Source organism: Etheostoma cragini, chromosome 11 (genome assembly GCF_013103735.1).
Source record: "Etheostoma cragini isolate CJK2018 chromosome 11, CSU_Ecrag_1.0, whole genome shotgun sequence".
Taxonomy (NCBI): Eukaryota; Metazoa; Chordata; class Actinopteri; order Perciformes; family Percidae; genus Etheostoma; species Etheostoma cragini.
The window spans coordinates 27,166,304-27,174,131 of NC_048417.1; the positions used below are offsets into that span (position 1 = coordinate 27,166,304).

The window sequence follows — 7,828 nt, forward strand, 5'->3', positions numbered from 1 at the left end:
TGTTGTTGTAAAGATAACCATTGTTTTCATCATGTCTACCCAATCCCCATACTACCCATTAAGCCCTGGTTACAAAAAAAGGCATGTTACAGTGCAGTACAAGAAATGAAACATTGAAGGGCAGTGAAAAACTGTTATATACAGTGCCTTGCGAAAGTATTCGTCCCCAATGAACTTTTCAACCTTTTGACACATTTCAGGCTTCAAACATAAAGATATACAAATTTTATTTTTTGTGAAGAATCACCAACAAGTGGGACACAATTGTGAAGTGGAATGAAATCTATTGGATATTTTAAACCTTTTCAGCAAATAAAAAACTGAAAAGTGGTGCGTGCAAAATTATTTGGCCCCTTTAGTTTCAGTGCAGCAAACTCACTCCAGAAGTTCAGCGAGGATCTCTGAATGATCCAATGTTGTCCTAAATGACTGATGGTGATAAATAGAATCCACCTGTGTGTGATCAAGTCTCTGTATAAATGCACCTGCTCTGTGATAGTCTCAGGGTTCTGTTGAAAGCGCAGAGAGCATCATGAAGACCAGGGAACACACCAGGCAGGTCCGTAATACTGTTGTGGAGACGTTTAAAGCTGGATTTGGATCAAACATCCCAAGGAGCACTGTGCAAGCGATAATTTTGAAATGGAAGAGTATCAGGCCACTGCAAATCTACCAAGACCTGGCCGTCCCTGTAAACTTTCAGCTCAGACAAGGAGAAGACTGATCAGAGATGCAGCCAAGAGGCCCATGATCACTCTGGATGAACTGCAGGGAACTACAGCTGAGGTGGGAGAGTCTGTCCATAGGACAACAATCAGTCGTACACTGCACAAATCTGAAAGAAAGACATTTCTCAAAGATATCCATAAAAAGTCTCATCTAAAGTTTGCCACAAGCCACCTGGGAGACACACCAAACATGTGGAAGAAGGTGCTCTGGTCAGATGAAACCAAAAGCGAACTTTTTGGCCACAATGCAAAACGATATGTTTGGCGTGAAAGCAACACAGCTCATCACCCTCAACACACCATCCCCACTGTCAAACATGGTGGTGGCAGCATCATGGTTTGGGCCTGCTTTTCTTCAGCAGGGACAGGGAAGATGGTTAAAATTGAGGGGAAGGTGGATGCAGCCAAATGTAGGACCATTCTGGATGAAAACCTGTTGGAGTCTACAAAAGACCTGAAACTGGGACGGAGATTTATCTTCCAACAAGACAATGATCCGAAACATACAGCAAAATCTAAAAAGGAATGGTTCACAAATAAACGTATCCAGGTGTTAGACTGGCCAAGTCAAAGTCCAGACCTGAATCCAATCGAGAATCTGTGGAAAGAACTGAAAACTGCTGTTCACAAACGCTCTCCATCCAACCTCACTGAGCTCGAGCTGTTTTGAAAGGAAGAATGGGCAAGAATTTCAGTCTCTTGATGTGCAAAACTGATAGAGACATACACCAAGCGACTAGCAGCTGTAATCGCAGCAAAAGGTGGCTCTACAAAGTTTTAACGCAAGGGGGCCGAATCATTTTGCACGCACCACTTTTCAGTTTTTTATTTGCTAAAAAATTTTAAAATGTCCAATAATTTCGTTCCACTTCACAATTGTGTCCCACTTGTTGGTGATTCTTCACAAAAAAATAAAAAATGTATATCTTTATGTTTGAAGCCTGAAATGTGTCAAAAGGTTGAAAAGTTCAAGGGGTCCGAATACTATACGTAAAATAATAACTCGTCACTATAAGGCTTAGTTTAATCACGGCAAACTTTGCAAAATCCTTCAACAGTTTATTGTAGATTTTACCATAAAATCTATGTCAAAATCAATTAGATTGCTTGTTACTGAAAAAAGTAACGCCGTTATTTTATAACGCAGATATTCCCATCACTGCTTGTGAGATAGGCTCTTTGTTTACCGATTGATGGTACTAACTGTAATGAAGTTTGTCCAGCCTCGGGGGTTCTCCACTGTAAAAACTGAACCGTGCCTACAGTATTGACCAATACGGTCGGAATTCTAACCTCAGCTGACATGCTCACGCCACGCAGGCAGTTTGCAGGAGACCTAAGCCTCCAATGTAAGACTGAAGGAACTTATGAAGTAAAAAAAACTTTATAATCTTCACAATAAAGTAAAAAAAAAAAACTCCAACAAAAGGTTTTTATTGGCTTTAAAGCCGTTGGATGGAAACACACATTCACCAGCTTTTTGCATGAGTTTTTTTACTGAACTTCAGTCTCCATGCCCGTACCCTTTAACTGTATGTACATGTATAGACTCAATCCTGGATAAAAGCCACACTTGTTATTAGGTTGGCTTTAAAAGTTTTAAACTTGGTCAAGAGTTTTTTGAATGACAAGTGCAACATGGACACATGTAATGTTATGGTACAAAACCACGTTACATGTCACTTTTGTGCTCTGCAAAATCAGAGAAAAACTTTGTTGCACTTGTTAACCGTCGTGTTGTCTTTCCGGGAAAAATCGTTCTTTTTTACACTTTTGTTGACACGTTTTATCTCTTTTTTACTTTTTCTTAAGTTTTTGTCCTTCTTTCAACACTTTTGACGTTTTTTTGAATGTTTGTCCTTTTTTGGACATTTTCAACACTACATAACACTAACTTATTAACAAATTAGGAATTATTTAGCAATAATTAGAAATTAAAGGAAAGTATGTTGATGTATAATAACAGATTGGAATATGTCAACTTTTACTTAATACAATTTCAAAAAATCTTCAATTTTTTTTTTAAATGCTAGAAAACTGAATAAGACACCCCAAAATTAATGAAAGTAGAGATTTATACTTTCCAAAGAAATTTGTGTGGAATAAATCATCTTATTTTGGGTAATTACAATTAGGTACTTAAAAAGAACATTGATATAGAAAAATGGGTCAACCAACTCCAGTGGGGGACCCCAAACTTCCCTTTTCCGAGCAACTGGGGGATCCTGAAGCGTTACCAGGCCAGGTTGGAGATATAATCCCTCCACCTAGTCCTGGCTATTCCCTGAGGCCTCCTCCCAGCTGGACGTTCCTGGACCACCTCTCAAAGGAGGCTCCTGGGAGGCATCCTTACCAGATGACATGGAATGACAGCTCCAGCACTTGTTTTTAACAAACCAGGACTAGGTGGAGGGATTATATCTCCAACCTGGCCTGGGAACGCCTCAGGATCCCCCAGTCGCTCGGAAAAGGGAAGTTTTTCCAGTTCCCCGCTGGAGCTGGTCGATGAAGATGGATAGATGGAACCCTCTTCACTAGCTCATTGTATATTTAGATTATATAAGGTAAAAGTATTTAAGGTAGGTGCTGTGGCTTAGATGGTTAAAGTGCCTGTCTAATAAGCAGGAGATTCTGGGTTCCTATCCCAGTAGCACCTTGTTGTTGCAGCAATTACCTCAGTTTGCAGTACCATGTCTACCCAATCCCCATGCTGCACATTAAGCCTTGGTAGCAAATGAAAAAGGCACATTTACATTTACACAGAAACACTACATTAACACAGACTTAAGATTATACAGGAAAACACATGAGATGCAGAGTATTGCAAGTTTAAGCTACAATATACACCTAGTTCATTTATCAGGTCTTGTGGTTCTGTTTATAGAAACAACATCCTGTTATATTTCATGATCATACATGAATTTACGAGGGTCCTTGTGACTTCAGCTGTCAGTCAAAGCCTGCAACAAATCCGGACCTGGTGGGTGTTGACGGACTGGAGATCATGGAGCAGACATGAAGCGGAGTGAATCCACAGTTGGTTGAAGTCAGGGGTAAGGCCTCCTGCACACTGCCTGTGTGGCGTGAGCATGGCAAATCTGTTGCGTGGCATTTTCTTGGTCTTTGTACACCAGAAACGTGTCTGACGTGGCGCTGCTGTTGCTAGCATTGTCTGTACACATGGATGTTTTTCATTGACATGATTCAATAACTTAATTGTTAATTAACCCGGGGTTTCATTCCAACCCCAACCGGCCCGTCAGACACTGCCTACTAAGAGCCTGGGTCTGCCGAGGTTTCTGCCTAAAAGGAAGTTTTTCCTCGCCACTGTCGCACTGTTGCTTGCTCTGGAGGAGACTACTAGAACTGTTGGGTCCTTGTAAATTCTGGAGTGTGGTCTATATGTATAGTGTCTTGAGATAACTCTTGTTATGAATTGATACTATAAATAAAATTGAATTGAATTGAAAATTAATATAAACTGGTTTGGAAATGAATCAGATCATCTAAAGGGGGTTGATTAACTACCCATATTACACCTGGAATACTCTCAAAATGTGAATGATCCTTTGGAACTGAAATGCCTGGGAATCCCCATCAGTCATTCATAACTGCCCAAGGAACTTGTGTGATAGGCTCTTTGTTGTCTGATTGAAGGTACTAACTGTAATGAAGTCTGTCAGGCCTCTGGGGTTCTCCACTGTAAAAACTGTTTCTGTTTTACATTTGTGATGGCCGAGTGGTTAAGGTGTCCAATGGGTTCTCCCTGTACAGGTTCTAGCCCTGCTCACAGTGATTTCTAACTACAGAAAAAATAAGAAGTCAGTGATTGGTATTTGGTGCTCAACAGTTGCTTCTTTGAAAATTGTTTTGACACTATGGTAAAAGCAGCTGCTTAAAAAGGTGTTTATTTTTAAGCCCATTCACTAACTGTGGACTAATGACCCAAATACCCACAATTTATTTGCCTGATTAATTAAATAAGTGTGTTACTTTGGCTCCACTGCAGGTCTGTGTCTGTCCATCTGCTCCATTTCACTCACCACTGAATCAGACTTAATGCCCCGTCCACAACACCGTCTTATTGGCAGCCAATTTAATAACAAGTCTGGGGATGAAATGCAAACAGGTGTAATCTCTGCTTTAACCAACTAAGCCACAGCACCTCCTAAGTACTATAGTCACATTCTGGGCAGTAACCCGTATGCAAGGCTGTATTGGAGGCACTCGGTGTAAACAACTGAACAGAGTACAGTGGAGTAGTGTGCACTTTGGATAATTTAAGTGAATGTAGCCATGTCTAAACAACAGAAAAGCATCCAAGATGTAAAGGCATATAGGGAAGGACGATATTTAGAGAAATTACAGTTTAATGGCGGTGCAGATCCCTACAAGTTGGGTCCCCTATTCTTGTTAACATGACGACCCGGTGATTCTTCCTTCAGTGGCATATAGTAAACTAATATCAAATAATCAATTTATTAATTTTTATTACAGCAGCATCAAAGCCGTTAAAATCAGGCATTCAGCGCCCAGAGTATCTTGGCCGGTAATGTTCATGTTTATTTAACCTCTGACCTCAGTCAGCAACATATGCACCTGAAACCCCACCCAACATTATTGTCACAGGGTCCAGGTTTACACCTGGGCCATGTTCAGCCCCAACAAAACAAGGTTTAAAGCTTTAAAAAATGTGTTACTCTGGATGGCATCACACTGGCCTCCAGCACCACTGTGAGGAATCTTGGAGTTATCTTTGATCAGGACATGTCCTTTAATACCCACATGAAGCAAATTTGAAGGATCGCCTTTTTCACCTACGTAATATTGCAAAAATCAGGAATATCCTGTCTTAAAATGATGCAGAAAAACTAGTCCATGCATTTAGGCTGGATTACTGCAATTTTTAATTATCAGGCTGCTTGAAAAAGTCCATAAAGACCCTTCAGCTGATCCAGAAAGCTGCAGCACGTGTAAGAGATCACATCTCTCCTGTTTGAGCTTCTCTATGTATCCAAAATTAACATGTCTAACAGCATTTGAAATATTTGCAGTAAAATATAAATGTTGCATATCAGCATGAACATGCAGAAAAAACCTATTTCCTCAGTTTCTGTAGTGTAGTGGTTATCACGTTTGCCTCACACGTGAAAGGTCCCCTGTTTGAAACAGGGTGGAAACACATTTCTTTGTTTGTATTGACTTTGTACAATCAAACTCTGCTGGGTTAAACTTTCAATAACCGTCAAGGAAAAAATCTCCCTGTCGTGAAATCGTGGCCAGGCCTACCGAAGTTTTCACAGTCCAATAGTCATCACATTCAGGAATTCAGCAATATCCTGTCTAAAAATGATACAGAAAAACTAGTCAATGCACTTGTTAATTCTAAGGTGGACTACTCCAAATCTTTATTATCAAGTCCATGAAGACTCTTCAGCTGATCCAGAATGCTGCAGCACGTGTTCTGACTGGAATCAGGAAAATAAATCACATCTCTCCTTATTTAGCTTCTCTAAATTGGCTTCCTGTAAAATCCAGAATAGAATTTAAAATCCTTCTTCTCACCTACAAAGCTATTCATGTTCAAGCACCATCTTATCTTAAACAGCTCATGGTACCTTATTACCCCACCAGAGCACTGCGCTCCCAGAATGCAGGGTTACTTGTGATTCCTAGAGTCTCCAAAAGCAGAATGGGAGCCAGAGTTTTCAGCTATCAAGCTCCTCTCCTTTAGAACCAGGTTCCCATTTGGGTTCAGGAGGCAGACACCATCAACGCATTTAAGAGTAGCCTTAAGACTTTCCTCGTTGACGAAGCTTATAGTTAGTGCTGGCTCAGATGAGTCTTGAACCATCCCTTAGTTGTGCTGATATAGGCCTAGACTGAAAGGGGACTTCCCATGGTGCACTAAGCACCTTGCTCCTCCTACTTCTCTCCATCTGTATACAACCTCATCCAATTAGTGCTTGTTACTGACTCGACTTCTTACCTTTGCTGTAGTCTTGTACTCTCTCCTCTCTCCTTCTATTGCTTACTGCAGGTGTTCCTGGCTCTGGAGCTGCGGAGTCTGGATCTGTGGTTGGAGACACCTGCTGCCTCCATGTTCCTGATCAACACCCTTTGGTGTAATACTCCATGTCTCTCTCCTTCTGTCTGTCTCTCTGTTTCTCTGTCTGTATTTCTCTCACCCCCAACCTATCGAGGCAGATGACCGCCCACCCTGAGCCATGGCTCTGCTAGAGGTTTCTGCCTCTTAAAAATAAGTTTTTCCTTGACTCTTTCGCCTAGTGCTTGCTCTTGGTGGGAGTTGTTGGGTTTCTGTAAATAACATCACAGAGTATTTTATTTTATTTTTATGGTCTGGACCTGCTCTTTTATGAAAAGCGCATTGAGATAAATGTTGTTTGGCGCTTTATAAATAAAATTGAATTGAATTGAATTGAATGACCCAAAGCTCAACTTCTTAGCATCATAGTGGTTGCTTTACGTTCCAGGATCCGTCCTTCATTCCTGCTGTCTTCCTACGTTCCTGGATCATGGATAGGTGATCACATTGTCACTGAAAACATATCTTTGATAGCAGGAAACAAAACAACCTTGAGCTTAACACGCTTAAGCCTGTGGAGATGATTGTGGACTTCAAGAAGAAACCCCCCACTCTTCCCCCCATCGCCATACTCAACAGCCCTGTGTCTGCTGTGGAATCCTTCAGGTTTCTGGGATCCACTATATCCAAGGACCTGAAGTGGGAGCCCAACACAGACACAATCATCAAAAAGGCCCAGCAGAGGATGTACTTCCTGCGCCAGCTCAGGAAGCTAAACCTGCCTAAGGAGCTGCTGGTCCACCCTCTACTCAGCCATCATCCAGTCTGTCCTCTGCACGTCCATCCCGTCTGGTTTGGATCTGCCACTAAAAAGGACCGGAGCATAACACACAAGCCATTTCTCTGATGAACAGCTGACTTCTTACCGTCAGTGTCAGGTTCAGTCCTGGTCAATAACCCAGTAATCACGGTCTCTACAGCACTTGTTCACTGGTTTCACTTACTATTCCACTTATTTAGTATTATTCATCATTCTCATTCTTATATCTCACTT

At 41.3% G+C, this 7,828-nt stretch overlaps 1 non-coding gene across 1 annotated transcript; it reads left to right on the forward strand.

Moving 5' to 3' along the window:
* Positions 1-5,837: 5,837 nt before the first annotated feature.
* Positions 5,838-5,910, forward strand: trnav-cac. Its single transcript has one exon. It is a non-coding gene; the product is annotated as a tRNA-Val (tRNA).
* The last annotated feature ends 1,918 nt before the right edge of the window (positions 5,911-7,828 follow it).